At 44.5% G+C, this 17,275-nt stretch overlaps 1 protein-coding gene and 1 pseudogene across 1 annotated transcript in view; one reads left to right on the top strand and one right to left on the bottom strand.

The window, feature by feature from the left end:
• DSTYK (dual serine/threonine and tyrosine protein kinase) overlaps positions 1-17,275 on the bottom strand; it is a 71,254-nt gene that overhangs the window by 50,607 nt on the left and 3,372 nt on the right.
• Positions 9,263-10,137, top strand: LOC115899132 (annotated as a pseudogene).

Genomic DNA, 17,275 nt, shown 5'->3' with positions numbered 1-17,275 from the left:
TTCCTCTTCCTCAAGACCATAGAAACTAGAAACCCTGGCCAGGCACAGTGGCTCACGCCTGTAATCACAGCACTTTGGAAGGCCCAGGTGGGTGGATCACTACAAGACCAGTCTGGTCAACACGGTAAAACCCCACCTCTACTAAAAATACAAAAATTAGCTAGGCGTGGCGGCATGTGCCTATAGTCCCAACTAGTTGGGAGGCTGAGGCAGGACAATCGCTTGAACCTGGGAGGTGGAGGCTGCAGTGAGCCGAGATCATGCCACTGCACTCCAGCCTGGACAACAGAATGAGACTTCATCTCAAAAAAAAAAAAGGAACTGACTAGAAACCTTCTTCTCTGAAGCAAGCCATAAAACTAGAAAGGTCACTCTCTTGTCCTCTGAAGACTCGCATTCTAGAGAGGTCCTGCCCCATCCCATACTCTGGGGGAAGGAATGCTACACAGAGAGCCCAAGAATGACCTGAGCACACCAGTCTTGGTGGGTTTCTCAGTCTATTACCATTAGATCATGTCTTACTGTCCAATCACTTTCTACACGGCAGTGAATTCTTCATCAAACCTAAGCATAAAAACAGACAGTTTTCCCTGGGTCCTTGAGACTTCATTTCTAAAGCCTCCTGTGTTACATAAATTTGTTATGCTTTTCTCTTGTTAACCTGTCTTTTTTAGAGAAGTGTTGACTATGACCCTTAAGATGAGTGAGGAAATCTATCACACCTTTCAGCCACTACCAATCAGTAATACACACTCGTGAAAGGTAACTAAAGGCTCTTAAGGTACAGTCCATGTCCAACGTAGCGAAGGCACTATAAGAGTCGGTGAAATAGAAAATACTTTTGCTTTATTATACTACTGCAGTTCATAAAGTTAACATGGACTGCAGAGTTAATTCAGGTCTTGACAGAGTTATTACTGCAATACTTGTTCCTGGTACCCAAGGATCTCCCTCTTTCAGTAGTTTTAAAAATCTCACTTTTTTTTTTTTTTTTTTTTTTAATAGAGACGGTGTCTCAGTATGTTGCCCAGGCTGGTCTCAAACTCCTGGGTTCAAGTGACCCTCCCACCTCACCTTCCCAAAGTGCTAGGATTACAGGCGTGAGCCACCATGCCTGGCCTAAAAAAAAGACAGAGACAGAGCTCAAAAAAAGAAAACTCCAGCTCTGTCACCCAGGCTGGAGTGCAGTGGCATGATCTCGGGTCATAGCAACCTCCACCTCCCTGGTTCAAGAGATTCTTGTGCCTCAGTCTCCCAAATAGCTGGGACTACAGGCGTGTGCCAAAACCCCAGCTCTGTCGTCCATGATGGAGTGTAGTGGCATGATCTCGGGTCAGGGCAACCTCTACCTCTCGGGTTCAAGCGATTCTCATGCCTCAGCCTCCCAAGTAGCTAGGACTACAGGCAAGTGCCACTAATTTTTTTTTTTTTTTGGTAGAGACAGGGTTTCACCATGTTGGCCAAGCTGGTCTCAAACTCCTGACCTCAGGTGATCTGCCCACCTCAGCCTCCCAAAGTGCTGAGATTACAGGTGTGAGCCACCATGCCTGGCCAAAAATATCACTTCTAACATTGAACTTGCCATGCTTTTATGGGAAGTCAACTTAAGTCCCCTCTGAAAGTGAATGAAAAACAAAGGATTGCCCCAAGCGCGGTGGCTCACACCTGTAATCTCTGCACTTTGGGAGGCCCAGGTGGGCGGATCACGAGATCAGGAGATCGAGAGCATCCTGGCTAACACGGTGAAACCCGTATCCACTAAAAATACAAAAAATTAGCCAGGTGCTGTGGTGGGCGCCTGTAGTCCCAGCTACTCGGGAGGCTGAGGCAGGAGAATGGCTGAACCCAGGAGGCGGAGCAAGGAGTGAGCCGAGATCGCACCACTGCACTCCAGCCTGGGCGACAGAGTGAGACTCCACCAAAAGAAAGAAAAAAAGAAAGAAAGAAAGGAAGAAAGAAAGACAAAGGATTTTATAGTTAACTGAGCCAACCAGTGACACAAATATGCATTTCCACAAATAGGTAGTGATGTTTTATTTTTTACTATCTGTACCAAAAGTAGAGAAAAGAACAAATCCTAAATTGAGAAAGTAATCTTATATAGTCTTTCTACTACAGTCAATTCTACCACAAGCTTCGAAGTACTGAACTACAAAATTCCAGGGGCTGAGAGAGAAAAATTTAGTCCAGAAATATTTATTTATCCTTCCCAAACAAGCTCTCTGACCTTCAGCTAAATTTGAAAGATTGACATAGGAGGTACTCTCATTTAAGGAAAACAGATGCTTAGGTAGTCTGGCTTTCAGAACCTTCAGGACCAAGTAGTACACGCTATTTCATTTGAAGGGGATGGTTATTGAAGATTAGAGACTGAAATGCACTCCAGTAGCCAAAGCTCTTGCTGGAATCGGAAATGTCAAGTTGGCAGAAGTCTCTCTAAAGTTATTCTATGTCAGGGTCATGTTAAGATCTCTCACAGCTTTTAAGAAGCACATAGTATTGGCACCTGGGGAGAGGAGACCGCCTCCCTAGAGGCTGATACTCCCTAGGAGCCATGTAAAATGGGAACATACTCAGCAGCATGCTGAAGAAGCTCCTTTCTGGGTGAAACTGCTCCTGAGACTGGTCACACTACAGAGGGAACAGAATCGCAGCTGGCAGTTGAGGCTTTAATGTATGGGACACAGAGATGGAAGTAGTTCCTTGAAGGAAGTCAACCCCATGGTTCACAGAGGGCTTAGTTTCTGGCATTTGGAAGGCAGTGTATAACAGTTTATAAGCATTAACAATGATCCAAAGGTGGGAATATGTCAAAAGGACACAGGAACGAGCTTGAAGGGAAACTCACTCACCAAAGTGGGGACAATTTATGCATAAAAATAAAAAGTGATAGGAAGATATTACAATCCATTGAAAAAATTCACAAGTCTACAATGATTAAATAAACAAGAGAAAAGGAAAGCTCTTCTTTACAGTAGACTACAACTAATACATATACAAGCAATTATGGATATAAACACCACCATTGGGCTGGACATGGTCGCTCACGCCTGTAATCCCAGCACTTCAGGAGGCTGAGGCAGGAGGATCGCTTGAGCCTAGGAGTTCAAGACCAACCTGGGCAACATAGTAAGACTCCATCTCTACAAAAAATTTTAAAATTAGCTAGGCACGGTGACATGTGTCTGTAGTCCCAGACACTAGGGAGGCTGAGGCAGGAGGATTGCCTGAGCCCAGGAAATTAAGGCTGCAGTGAGCTATGATCATACCACTGCACTCCATCCAGCCTGGGTAACCAAGCAAGACCTTGCCTGTAAAAACAAAACAAAACAAAACCAAAAAAAAAACCCCATCACCGAGACAGGTGGGAGTTATCAGTGAATGCCAGGTCTACTGGAAGGAGGTTTTTTGAGAAACAGGGTATCAGTGAAATATAAGAACACCTCTCCACAAACTAATCAACTGCAAAGGAAAAAATGGTAATTCACAAACTAATCAATTGCAAAGGAAAAAATGGTGAATTTATTTATTTTTATTTATTTTTTTTTTTTTTGAGACAGAGTTTTGTTCTTGTTGCCCAAGCTGGAGTGCAATGGCATGATCCCAGCTCACTGCAGCCTCCACCTCCCGGGTTCAAACAATTCTCCTGCCTCAGCCTCTCAAGTAGCAGGGATTACAAGCATGCACCACCATGCCTGGTTAATTTTTTTTGTATTTTTAGTAGAGATGGGGTTTTGCCACAGTGGCCAGGCTGGTATTGAATTCCTGACTTCAGGTGATCCACCCACCTTGGTCTCCCAAAGTGCTGGGATTACAGGCATGAGCCACCACGCCTGGCCCTAAAAATGGTGAATTTAAGGTGGAGAAAACATCTCCAGGGATGGGTTGACATCATATACCCTGTGATGAAAGAAAAAAAAAAAGGAGACATTGTTGGGACAGTTGGCAAAACCTGAACAGGGTCTGTGGACTGGATGGTAGTACTGAACCCAGGTTAATTTCTTGATTTGGTGAGCCGTATGATGATCATAAAAGCATATCCTTGTTTGGGAGGAATGTACACTGAAGTGTTTAGAGGAGATGAGAAAAACTATCTGCATTCAGCTCTCAAAAGGTTCATTAAAAGACTACATCTAATATATATCAGGAAGGAGAGAGACTGGGTGATGGAACAAATCCATGAAAATGTTAACAACTAGAAAATTTGCATGAAGCAGGTATTAGAACTCTTTTATTGTTCTTGCAACACTTACGTATGTTTACAATTATTTCAAAATAATTTTTTTAGGATCCAAAGGTATATCTAGTAAAGCGTATCCAGCTCTTGATCTCAGAGGAAAGAGATCAAGAGATAGGATTTTACTTGAGAAGAAAAGCCAGCAGGAAAAAAAAAAAAAAATACATCAAATACAGCAATAATCGGATTTGAACAATAACAGTTTCTTCACTGTCTCCACTTTTGCCCTGCACATTACCTTCCATCTCATCAATCTTCCTGTGATGTTTACTATTGCTTGCTCAGAGTCTGGGGAGTTCAAGGCACTGATCTAAGTAAGTAGTTTAGGATCAGACTTAGAATCCAAATCCACAAGTCTAAGCAGTATAGACCAACATGATGTTCCAGTATAGGACACTCTGATAAAAGTTACCTGTAACCATCAGGTTCATTAAATAAGAAACCACCAAGGCCAGGCGTGATGGCTCATGCCTGTAATCCCAGCACTTTGGGAGGCCGAGGAGGGCGGATCACCTGAGGTTGGGAGTTTGAGACCAGCCTGACCATCATGGAGAAACCTCGTCTCTATTAAAAATACAAAATTAGCTGGGCTTGGTGGCACATGCCTGTAATCCCAGCTACTTGGTAGGCTGAGGCAGGAGAATCGCTTGAACCCGGGAAGTGGAGGCTGCGGTGAGCCAAGATCACGCTGTTGCACTCCAGCCTGGGCAACAAGAGCAAAACTCCGTCTCAAAAAAAAAGAAAAGAAACCACCAGGGGAAGCTTGACTTTGACTTTGCACTGCCTGTAGTGACCCCTTATGTTTACTTAGTGGTAGAGCCTATATCGCCATTATACACTAACTACTTTTATCCTATACCAACAAACCACTTTTCCAAGTTGAAGCAGCAAAACTTTTCCAATTATCTCCATGGGACAGAACCAGAAGAGCATGTCAGTTGTTCAATCAGGAGAAAGTGAAAGAGGTTTCCTCATTGGGGTTCTTATATACTAAAACTTAAGAATGACTTTTCTTCTACTAGCTATATTTCCCCACATTCCTCCTTGCACCTCGATATTGCCATAATCTTAAACGCTGAGGCTAGAGTATATCATATGGAATATTCCTAAAACGTAAACTCCATACTGGTTCACTTACTGTCCCTCTCAATTGAATAGAAAGAGCTTTTATTTAAACTAGTCTTATAACCTAGCTGCATTTGTGATAGGGCCTTAGTCTTTGCTCTGGCAAGTTTGATTTGATTAAAAAAAAAAAAAAAAAAAAAAAAGCCTGGGAAATTGTCTCCCCATTAAATAGACTAGAAAAGATTTAAAAAAAAGATCTAAACTGGCCGGGCGCGGTGGCTCAAGCCTGTAATCCCAGCACTTTGGGAGGCTGAGGGGGGCGGATCACGAGGTCAGAGGTCAGGAGATCGAAACCATCCTGGCTAACATGATGAAACCCCGTCTCTACTAAAAATATTTTTAAAATTAGCTGGGCGTGGTGGCGGGTTCCTGTAGTCCCAGCTACTTGGGAGGCTGAGGCAGGAGAATGGCGTGAACCCAGGAGACAGAGGTTGCAGTGAGCCGAGATCGCGCCACTGCACTCCAGCCTGGGCGACACAGCAAGACTCCATCTCAAAAAAAAAAAAAAAAGATCTAAACTGAAATTTGTCAGGCATAAATAAGGCACTAAAGCTTTTTTTTTGCTTTTTTTTTTTTTTTTTGAGATAGAGTCTTGCTCTGTCGCCAGATTGGAGTGCAGTGGGGTGATCTCGGCTCACCGCAATCTCTGCCTCCCGGGTTCAAGCGATTCTTCTGCCTCAGTCTCCCGGGCACTAAAGCTCTTAATCTGATGAAACTAAAGTTAGACACTTTGGGGATGAAAGTAATTTTTTAAAAGAAGTGGAATTAAAAACAATCAAAGGCTTTTATAAATATATAACCTAGACATAATTCTTTGGGACAATTGACAAGTGAAAAGCAAAACAATCCTCAAGTCCTACTCCCATCATCCTGAGCCCAGAGCACACCACCCCAGGGAACGGAAGCATGTTATAATAAAGCCCAACTCAAAAGAAAGTGGTGGTCAAAAGGTTCCCACAGCCACGTGGCACACAGCTGGGGAATACATCCAAACTGTTCACATTGCCTAGAGAAGAAAACAGAAAAACGCACTGCCTATGACAGGCGCTTCAACCAGAATCCGCAGGGGATACTGATGAGTCTCCATGCTCTGACCAACTTGCCCTTCAAGAGTTTTTGTTTGGACTTTGGAGGAACATTACGCATAAGGGAATTTTCTCAGAGAGTCTCATTTATAGCTCAAAGCAAGGAGACACATATCTTAAGCATTTCTACATCTGTTCTCCTCTGGTCACGTAAGTGTCAAGTTCCAGGTTCCATAGGTTGGCAAAGAACTGAATCAACCTTCAAACCTGGGAATGGCCTATACTGAGACTGGACATCCTCCCAGGGTACTCCAGTCAGAGCTCTGAGAGGTAAAATAGAAAAGTTGCACCCCCACATGAACTCACCCTCTGTAGTCTTGTTATGAATGACACTACTCAGATTCCCTGCACCATGTAGGAAGCAAACCCCATCATCCCTAGAGGCTATCTTCCTGTAAGAAGGAGCAAAGTAACCTTAGGTCTTACAATCATAACCAAAAAAACCACATCCACCCACACCTCGTACTTTTCCTACTGGCTTGTCTGTAACTTCTAAGAAAGACAGAAATGAAAGAAGCTCTAACAGTAATCTTCATAAATGCATTCTGCATTTGAACCATATAAACAAGATGATATAATCTTTCCATCAAAGAGAAAATAGGCTGATTTTCCTCTACTGTCAGAAAGTGGGCAGAACATTTCAACTCTTATTCTTTTTTTTAACAAGACAAGAGTCTCACTATGTCACCCAGGCTGGAGTGCGGTGGCCTGATCTCAGCTCATTGCAACCTTCACCTCCTGGGTTCAAGAGATCCTCCTGCCTCAGCCTCCCAAGTAGCTGGGATTACAGGCACCCGCTACCATGCCTGGATAATTTTTTATATTTTTAGTAGAGACAGGGTTTCATCATGTTAGCCAGGGTGGTTTTGAACTCCTGACCTCAGGTGATCCACCCACCTTGGCCCCCCAAAGTGCTGGGATTATAGGCATGAGCTACCGCACCCAGCCAATTTTTTTGTATTTTTAGTAGAGATGGGGTTTCGCCATGGCCAGACTGGTCTTGAACTCCTGACCTCAGGTGATCCGCCTACCTCGGCCTCCCGAAGTGCTGGGATTACAGATGTAAGCCACTGCGTCCAGCCTCAACTCCTATTCTTATCAATGCCATTTAATCTTACAACTTTCCATATGCTCTACACTTCTATCCACTCAAAGACAACTAATGGTTAAGTAGATAACAAATTTGTAGAAAATCCTCTGGGAGGGACATGATGAAACACTAATCCTTCTTTCCTTCATAACATCAATTGGAATTAATAATCTCAGTTAGTCGGATAGAGTGGTTCACCAATGTGTGACCTGTGCCTAGTACAGAGTCAGGCATTAAATAAAGATTTGCTGAGTGAATGAATATTAACAATTTACTTGCCATATCATGGTGAAGCTCAGATCTACTGGCATTGCATGCAAGTCATTCTTTGGAACATGAAAATAATTCTTTGGGATACTGGCATAGAATGCAACTGCACCTACTATTTGATAGCACAACAGGGTGACTATAGTCAATAATAAGTAATAAGTCAATTGTTTTTTTTTTTTTTGAGACAGTTTCACTCTTGTTGCCCAGGCTGGAGTGCAATGGTGTGATCTCGGCTCACTGCGACCTCCACCTCCCAGGTTCAAGTGATTTTCCAGCCTCAGCCTCCTGAGTAGCTAGTATTACAGGTGCGTGCCACCACACCCGGCTAGTTTTGTATTTTTAGTAGAGACGGGGTTTCACCATGTTGGTTAGGCTGGTCTCGAACACCTGACCTCATGTTATTCACCTGCCTCGGCCTCCCAAAGTGCTGGGATTATAGGCATAAGCCACCATGCCAGCCCAATTGTCTATTTTTAAATAACTTAAAGAAAGTAATTAGACTGTTTGTAACTCAAAGGATAAGTGCTTAAGGGGATGGGTACCCCATTCTCCATGATGTGTTTATTCCACATTGCATGCTTGTATCAAAACATCTCAGGTGTCCCATAAATATAGAAACCTACTATGTACTCACAAAATTAAAAACAAAATTTTTTAATAAAAAAAAAAATGCAACTGCAGCCTAACTAGTCACCTATCAAATGCTTAGTCACCTATCATTGTTCTTTTTTAGGGGCCCAGAGGGTAAAATGTGTATGAATTTACAAAAATTCTTATGTTCTATGGGGCCAAAAAATGCCCTTCCGAAGAAGGAATTAAATTGCATTTAATTTCAAAACATCATTCCAATATCCACCAGCTGTGGAAATAATTTAACAGATATTTATTTGCCCATTATGTACAAAGCACTATGGTAGGCACTACGGGGGGTACAAAATGAGTAAAACATACTCTTTATCCTTAGGGGTACACAATCTTGTCAGCAGACTAATACAAACATATCCACAGCTAATCATATAAAAGAAAAGTCCGGGGGCGGTGGCTCACACCTGTAATGCCAGCACTTTGGGAGGCCAAGACGGGAGGATCACCCAAGATCAGGAATTCGAGACCAGCCTGACCAACATGGTGAAACCCTGTCTTTACTAAAAATACAAAATTAGCTGGGCGTGGAGGCGCATGCCTACAATCCCAGCTACTCAGGAGGCTGAAGCAGGAGAATCGCTTGAACCCGGGAAGCAGAGGTTGCAGTGAGCCAAGATTGCACCATTGCACTCCAGCCTGGGCAACAAGAAGGAAACTCAGGAAAGGAAACTTGGGAAACTCGGGAAGGGGAGGGGAGAGGGGATGGGGGGAAAGGGAGAGGGGAAGGGGAGAACGGAAGGGGAGAAGGGAGAGGGAAGGGGGGAAGGGAAGGGGCCTCTTCCCCTATGTGGCCTGAGGTAATCTGTGAAAATGGTTCACTATTCACTTGACCCAGAGAACCCCACAAAATCATGCAAATCAAGAGGTTCAAATCTTCGTGTTCACTTCAAGAATACTAGTGACACTTAGGCTGGGCACGGTGACTCACGCCTGTAATCCCAGCACTTTGGGAGGCCGGATCACAAGACGGGCGGATCACAAGGTCAGGAGATCGAGACCATCCTGGCTAACACGGTGAAACCCTGTCTCTACTAAAAATACAAAAAAATTTGCCGGGCGTAGTGGCCGGTGCCTGTAGTCCCAGCTACTCGGAGGCTGCAGGAGAATGGCATGAACCGGGAAGGCGGAACTTGCAATGAGCCGAGATTGCGCCACTGCACTCCAGCCTGGGCAACTAAGCGAGACTCTGTCTCAAAAAAAAAAAAAAGAAGAATACTCGTGACACTTCTTAGGCCATCAAGGGTATGAGTATATGAAAAGCCACGAAGTATCTGAAAGACATCACTTTACAGAAACAGCGTGTACCGTTCCAACATTACAATGGTGGAGCTGGCTGGTTTGCCCAGGCCAGGCGGTGGGGCTGGACAAAAGGTCAGTGGCCCAAAAAGCTTGCTGAATTTTTGCTGCACATGCTTAAAAATGCAGAGAGTAACGCTGAACTGAAGGGTTTAGATGTAGATTCTCTGGTCATTGAGCATATCCAAGTGAACAAAGCACCTAAGATGTGCCGCTGGACCTATAGAGCTCATGGTCGGATTAACCCATACATGTGCTCTCTCTGCCACATTGAGATGATCCTTATAGAAAAGGAATAGGTTGTTCCTAAACCAGAAAAGGAGGTTGCCCAGAAGAAAAAGTTATCCCAGAAGAAACTGAAGAAACAAAAACTTATGACACAGGAGTAAATTCAGCATTAAAGTAAATGCAATTAAATATTTTTTTTTCTTTTAAAAAGGAAAGAAAAGAAAGTAAATAAAAGCATGATCTGTATGAGCAGAGCCTATATTAACTGACTAACAGGTATAAGGTAAAATTCATATTCCCCTTTATTTCCGTAACTTTTTTTTAGGTTTTATTCTGAAAGATTGTTTTTGAGAAGTGCATTTATTGGAGAAAGATTCCCTGTTCTCTTAACCTAGTAAAACAGAGAACAGAAGCATGGAGAAAGAAAAGGAGAAAGTAGACAGAGCAAAACAAAATGTAAAACCCAGATTGGATTTTTATTTAAATCCACGCCTTCTTTAAAAACTACTTGCAAGGCTGAAGAACTAACTATACTGAAATCAGTAATGACTTTTAAGACTAAACATATTGCAAATTATAATAAGCTTAAAGGCAATATTTTATCTTTTAAAAGCAGGCAGGCTGGGAATGGAAGCTCATGCCTGTAATCCCAGCACTCTGGGAGGCCAAGGTGGCCAGATCACTTGAGGCCAGAAGTTCAAGATCAGCCTGGTCAAAACAGTGAAACCCTGTCTCTACCAAAAAAAAAAAAAAAAAAAAATTAGCCAGGTGTGGTTGGTGCATGCCTGCAGTCCCAGCTACTTGAGAGGCTGAGGCAGGAGAATCACTTTTATCCAGGAGGCAGAGGTTGCAGTTAGCCAAGATCCAGCCTGGGCAACAAGAGTGAGACTGTCTCAAAAAATAAAATAAGAAAAGGGGAGGGGAGGGGAGGGGACAGGAGGGGAAGGGGGAGGGGAGAGGGGAGGGGAGGGGAGGGGAGGGGAGGGGAAGGGGAGGGAGGGGAGGGGAGGGGAAGGGGAGGGGAGGGGAGGGGAAGGGGAGGGAAAGGGAGGGGAAGGGGAGGGGAAGGGGAGGGGAGGGAAGGGGAGGGGGAGGGGAGGGAAGGGGAGGGGGAGGGGAGGGAAGGGGAGGGAAGGGGAGGGGGAGGGGACAGAATTTCCCAACCCTTTTTAATAGCGGGCTGACCAGCTGGGCAAGGTGGCTCACGAGTGTAATCCCAGTGCTTTGGCAGGCTGAGGTGGGCGGATCACCTGAGGTCAGGAGTTCCAGCAGCCTGACTAATATGATGAAACCCTGTCTCTACTAAAAATACAAAAATTATCCGGGCATGGTGGTGTGCACCTGTAGTCCCAGCTACTTGGGAGGCTGAGACAGGAGAACCGCTTGAACCCAGGAGGCAGAGGTTGCAGTGAGTTGAGATTGTGCCACTGCATTCCAGCCTGGGCAACAGAGCGAGACTCTGTCTCAAAAACGACAATAACAACAACAACAACACAGCAGGCAGACCTGTACCATGGGAAACAGATTACCCCAGGAAAGGAAGATTCGGAAGGAGAAAGGCTAAAAAGGGAAAGGGTGCAAACAGCCACTGTGGTTGGGGAGGCCATTTCCTCCCAGGGAGCAGGAGATAGCAAGATCAGCAACAAGGGGTCTGATGCCCTAAATGTCAGGGAGTGGAAACTAGAATAAGAGCCTGAGTAGGTAGTGCCACATTATACTTATTCAATCAGATATTCTCCCACTAAGTAAATGACGGTTCCGTACAAGCTGTGGAGCCTGGGTGATGACTCATTTGTAACAGAGTCTCTCTACTGCCAGGGTGCATTTTGTATTCCCATAGTCAGATCAGAAAAGAACAAAGGAAGAGCCGCAGAAGCAGAATTGGACTGGCAGCCTAGACACTCGGGCCTAAATCTGCCTCTAGCTCAAAATTGTTCTGTCCCACATTCCATCTTTCTGTTCCTCTCACTCTTCTGCCAACCCCATGTTCTAACTTTCTAAATCAATGCTCACCATACACACACACACACACACACACACACACGCCACTCAAACAGCCAGCCACATATATTTAGCACTAATTATATGCCTGTGCTTTAAGGTATATTATCTTCAAATGTCACAAAAACTTTGTAAGGCAGGTGTTATCACTCCCATTTTATTTATTTATTGAGATATAATTCACCCTTTTTAAGTGTACAATTCAGTGGCTTTTAGTATGTTCACAAAGTTGTACAATATCACCACTATTTAATTCCAGAGCTTTCTCATCTCCCCCCAGAAAAATCCCATACCCATTAGCAGTCACCCCTTATTTGCTCATTTTCTTCTCCCCACATCTCCTGGCAACCACTAATCTATTTTCTATCTCTATAAATTTGCCTATTTTGGATATTTCATATCAATGGAATCATATAATATGTGGCATTATGTATTACTCCCATTTTATATATGAAGAACCCAAGATTCAAATAGGTTAAGTAACTTGCCCCAAGTCACACAGTTAAAAAGAGAATGCACTTGAATAGGAACCCAGGTTTCATTCAAATGCTATGCTTGCTTTTGGCCACTGTATGCTGCCTCCATGCAGGAAGAAAATTAAGAAAGAAAGACCAAGTTTTGGATATCCTTGGAAAAATGGGATTTTGTTAATCTTTTTAAAAATGATTAGATTAGATAACCTTTTATTAAAAGTAGTAAGAACCAACACTATAGCACTATCTTTGCTGAGCTTATGCTCAGCATAAGATGTTGAAATGCACTGGCAACTCTTTTAAACAGATGATGGCAAATGACCACAGAGCACACCCATCCCAGCCTCAGCACTGCTGTCACTGTGCTCCACCCTACAATCCCAGCTTCTCCCCACCCCTCTGCCCCATAGAGATGACAGCTCTATAAAATGAAGCTCTAAAGAATCTCCTCTTTCCCAACTTTTCATCCCTTCCCCAAATGTCACTCTGCCCCTTAAACTTTCTCATCATACAAAGGTCTAAGACGACCAAGGAAAATGCCTATTTTATGTATTTATTTATTTATTTTGAGACACAGTCTCACTCTGTCACCCAAGTTGTAGTGCACTGGCATGATCTCAGCTCACCGCAACCTCCGCCTCCTGGGTTCAAGCGATTCTCCTGCCTCAGCCTCCTGAGGAGCTGGGATTACAGGCCCGCACCACCATGCCCAGCTAACTTTTTGTATTTTAGTAGAGACGATGTTTCACCATGCTGGCTAGGCTAGTCTCGAGCTCCTGACCTCAGGTGATCCACTCGCCTCAGCCTCCCAAAGTGCTGGAATTACAGGAGTGAGCCACCGTGCCCAGCCAAAAATGCCTATTTTAAATAAGTACACTAGTGCTTTTCCCCTTCTTTTAAATGCTGGCACATTTAAAAGGTGTGACAAAAAGGTGAAGAATGTTGGAGAAACACAGCTGTGAGCTCACCAAAGGCAAGGAGCTATAAAAAACCTGAGAATTATAACTCATATAAAAGGCTTATAACCTACCTTAGCATTCTGCTTTTTTATGTATGTGTTTTATGTGTTGCACACATATATGGTTTAGATTATACTTTTCTAGAGGACCAAGTTCAGGTCTTCTTAGACCTTTTTAATCCATCATCCAACATAAACGATTATTGATGATAATTATAATTATTTTTTCTTTCTTAAAAGTATAGAAGGGAAAGACTGATCTTCACTAGCCTAAGGCCAAGACCAGTATCTTTATTTGACTCTTTTTTTTTTTTTTTTTTTTGAGACAGAGTCTCGCTCTTCCGCCCAGGCCGGATTGCAGTGGCGCGGTCTCGGCTCACTGCAAGCTCCGCCTCCCAGGTTCACGCCATTCTCCTGCCTCAGCCTCCCAAGTAGCTGAGTAGCTGGGACTACAGGCGCCCGCCACCAAGCCCGGCTAGGTTTTTGTATTTTTAGTAGAGACGGGGTTTCACCGTGTTAGCCAGGATGGTCTCGACCTCCTGACCGTGTGATCCGCCCACCTCGGCCTCCCAAAGTGCTGGGATTACAAGCGTGAGCCACAGCGCCCGGTGCCTTTTTATTTGACTCTTTATCCCCCATAAGTAGCACATTGCCCAGTACATACCAGGTACTCAGATATTTATTGAATAATAGCTAATACTTACATAGCACCTTACCAGGCACTGTTCTTTTCTCTTTTTTTTTTGAGACAGAGTCTCGCTGTGCCTCCCAGGCTGGAGTGCAGTGGCACAACCTTGGCTCACCGAAACCTCTGCCTCCCGGGTTCAAGCGATTCTCCTGCCTCAGCCTCCCGAGTAGCTGGGATTTTACAGGCATGTGCCACCATGCCCAGCTAGTTTTATATATATATATATATATATATATATATTTTTTTTTTTTTTTTTTGAGACGGAGTCACGCTCTGTCCCCCGGGCTGGAGTGCAGTGGCCGGATCTCAGCTCACTGCAAGCTCTGCCTCCCCGGTTTACACTATTCTCCTGCCTCGGCCTCCCGAGTAGCTGGGACTACAGGCGCCCGCCACCTCGCCCGGCGAGATTTTTGTATTTTTTAGTAGAGACGGGGTTTCACCATGTTAGCCAGGATGGTCTCAATCTCTTGACCTCGTGATCCGCCCGTCTCGGCCTCCCAAAGTGCTGGGATTACAGGCTTGAGCCACCGCGCCCGGCCTCTAGTTTTATATTTTTAATAGACAAGGGGTTTCTCCTTGTTGGTCAGGCTGGTCTCAAACTCCTGACCACAGGTGATCCACCCGCCTTGGCCTCCCAAAGAGTTGAGATTACAGGCGTGAGCCACCACACCTGGCCTGTTTTTTGTTTTTTGTTGTTTTAAGACAGAGTCTCAATCTGTCGCCCAGGCTGGAGCACAGCGGGTGATCTAGACTCACTGCAACCTCCGCCTCCCAGGTTCAAGCGATTCTCCTGCCTCAGCCTCCTGAGTAGCTGGGAAAGAGGCACCCGCCACCCTGCCCGGCTAATTTTTGTATTTTCAGTAGAGATGGGGTTTTACCATGTCAGTCAGGCTGGTCTCGAACTCCTGACCTCAAGTGATCCACCCTCCTTGGCCTCCCAAAGTGCTGGGATTACAGGCGTGAGCCACCACCGCGTCCAGCCCAGGTCCTGTTCTAAACATGCACATAGATTTACTCCCAAGAACCCGAGAGATCAGTACCGTTATAATCCCTATTTCCAGATGAGGAAATGAAGGCACAGCACAGTTGTGATTTGCCCAAGATCATTTGGTTAGGAAGAGGTGAAACCAGGATTCAAAGAAGGCAGCACAGACCACAGAATTTCAACAAGACATATTTAAGTCACTCTAATATCTTTTTTTTTTTTTTGAGACACAGTCTCACTGCAATGCCCTGGCTGGAGTGCAATGGCTCGAACTCGACTCACTGCAACCTCCGCCTCCTGGGTTCAAGCAATTCTCCTGCCTCAGCCTCCCGAGTAGCTGGGGTTACAGGCACGTGCCATCATGCCTGGCTAATGTTTGTACTTTTAGTAGAGATGGGGTTTCACCACATTGGCCAGGCTGGTTCGAACTCCTGACCTTGGGTGATCCGCCGACCTCGGGTGATCCGCCCGCCTCGGCCTCCCAAAGTGCTGGAATTAAAGGCGTGAGCCACCGCGCCTGGCCCACTCCAATTTCTTAAAATTGAGAGGCTTATGACAAATTGCAACAGCTAGCAACTTTACTGGATCATAAAACAAGAAAAATACTTTTCCATGCGGGGCACAGTGGCTCACGCCTGTAATCACAGCACTGTGGGGGGCCAAGGCAGGCAGATCACTTAAGGTCAGGAGTTTGAGACCAGCCTGGCCAACATGGTAAAACCCTGCCTCTACTAAAAATAGAAAGAAAAAAAAATTAGCTGGGCCTGGTGGCAGGCGCCTGTAGTCCCAGCTACTCAGGAGGCTGAAGCAGGAGAATCACGTGAACAGGGGAAGCGAAGGTTGCAGTGAGCCAAGATCATGCCACTGCACTCCAGCCTGGGGAACAGAGAGACTCTGTCTCAAAAAAAAAAAAAAAAAAAGAAAAATACTTTTCCCTCTGCTACTTTTAATACTCCACCCTGCCTTTCCCTCAGAAGTGCTCAAAGCCTTTATTTATTTATTTATTTATTTATTTATTTATTTATTTATTTTGAGATAAGAGTTTCACTCTTGTTGCCCAGGCTGGAGTGCAATGGTGTGATCTCGGCTCACCACAACCTCCACCTCCCAGATTCAAGTGATTCTCCTGCCTCAGCCTTCCCCAGCAGCTGGGATTACAGGCATGTGTCACCATGCCCGGCTAATTTTTTTGGATTTTTAGTAGAGACAGGTTTCTCCATGTTGGTCAGGCTGGTCTCTAACTCCCAACCTCAGGTGATCCGCCTGCCTCAGCATCCCAAAGTGCTGGGATTACAGTTGTGAGCCACCACACCCAGCCCAAACCCTTTATCTCATTACTTCTGATCCCTCTGACATAAGAAAATCAACAGATAAAAGGGCTCTCACGCCCTATAGCTAAGTGAAAAGGCCAGTGATTTGGGCAGCAGGGGAACAAATGAATCAAGGAAACTTTACTTATAATTCAGTTTTCTCTGTATAGGTCAAGCTACTCTAAAAACAGAAGACCATTTTGGAGTTCCATTCTACTTACTTTTTTTTTTTTCTTTTTCTTCTTCCTGAGATGGAGTCTCACTCTGTCGCCCAGGCTGGTGTGCAGTGGCGCAATCTCAGCTCACTGTACCTCCGCCTCCTGGGCTTAAGCAATTCTCCTGCTTCAGCCTCCCAAGTAGCTGGGATTATAGGCGTGCGCCACCATGCCCGGCTAATTTTTGTATTTTTAGTAGACATGGGGTTTCGCCATGTTGGCCGGGCTGGTCTTGAACTCCTGACCTCAGGTGATCTACCCACCTTGGCCTCCCAAAGTGCTGGGATTACAGGTGTGAGCCACCACAACCGGCCTTACTTTTTAACTTCTAAAATACCATGTACATTACATGTCCTCTACACTGACCCCAGTGATTTCAGAACTATAAAATTTTAGAGGAAAATATTATTTTGGGTCCTTTACTCTCTTTTGTGGGTGAAAGTGAGACGATAAAAATGTTTAGTATCATATGGCATTACAAATGATATATAAATAGACATGAAAATTGTTTTACTATTGTTACCAGCCTTTTAGTCCAATAATTTCAAATTGAGAGTTAATCCTTGATATTCTTTCAGTTGCTCAAATGCCATACTACATCAACCTAGAGGCACACTTCCATTCTGAAATAATGTTTAACACCTGCAGGTTTGTTTGGGTAAGAATTGA

Source organism: Rhinopithecus roxellana, chromosome 8 (assembly GCF_007565055.1).
Source record: "Rhinopithecus roxellana isolate Shanxi Qingling chromosome 8, ASM756505v1, whole genome shotgun sequence".
NCBI lineage: Eukaryota > Metazoa > Chordata > Mammalia > Primates > Cercopithecidae > Rhinopithecus > Rhinopithecus roxellana.
Note: the sequence above shows the minus strand (reverse complement) of the source record. Positions and strands in the feature narration are given on the sequence as shown.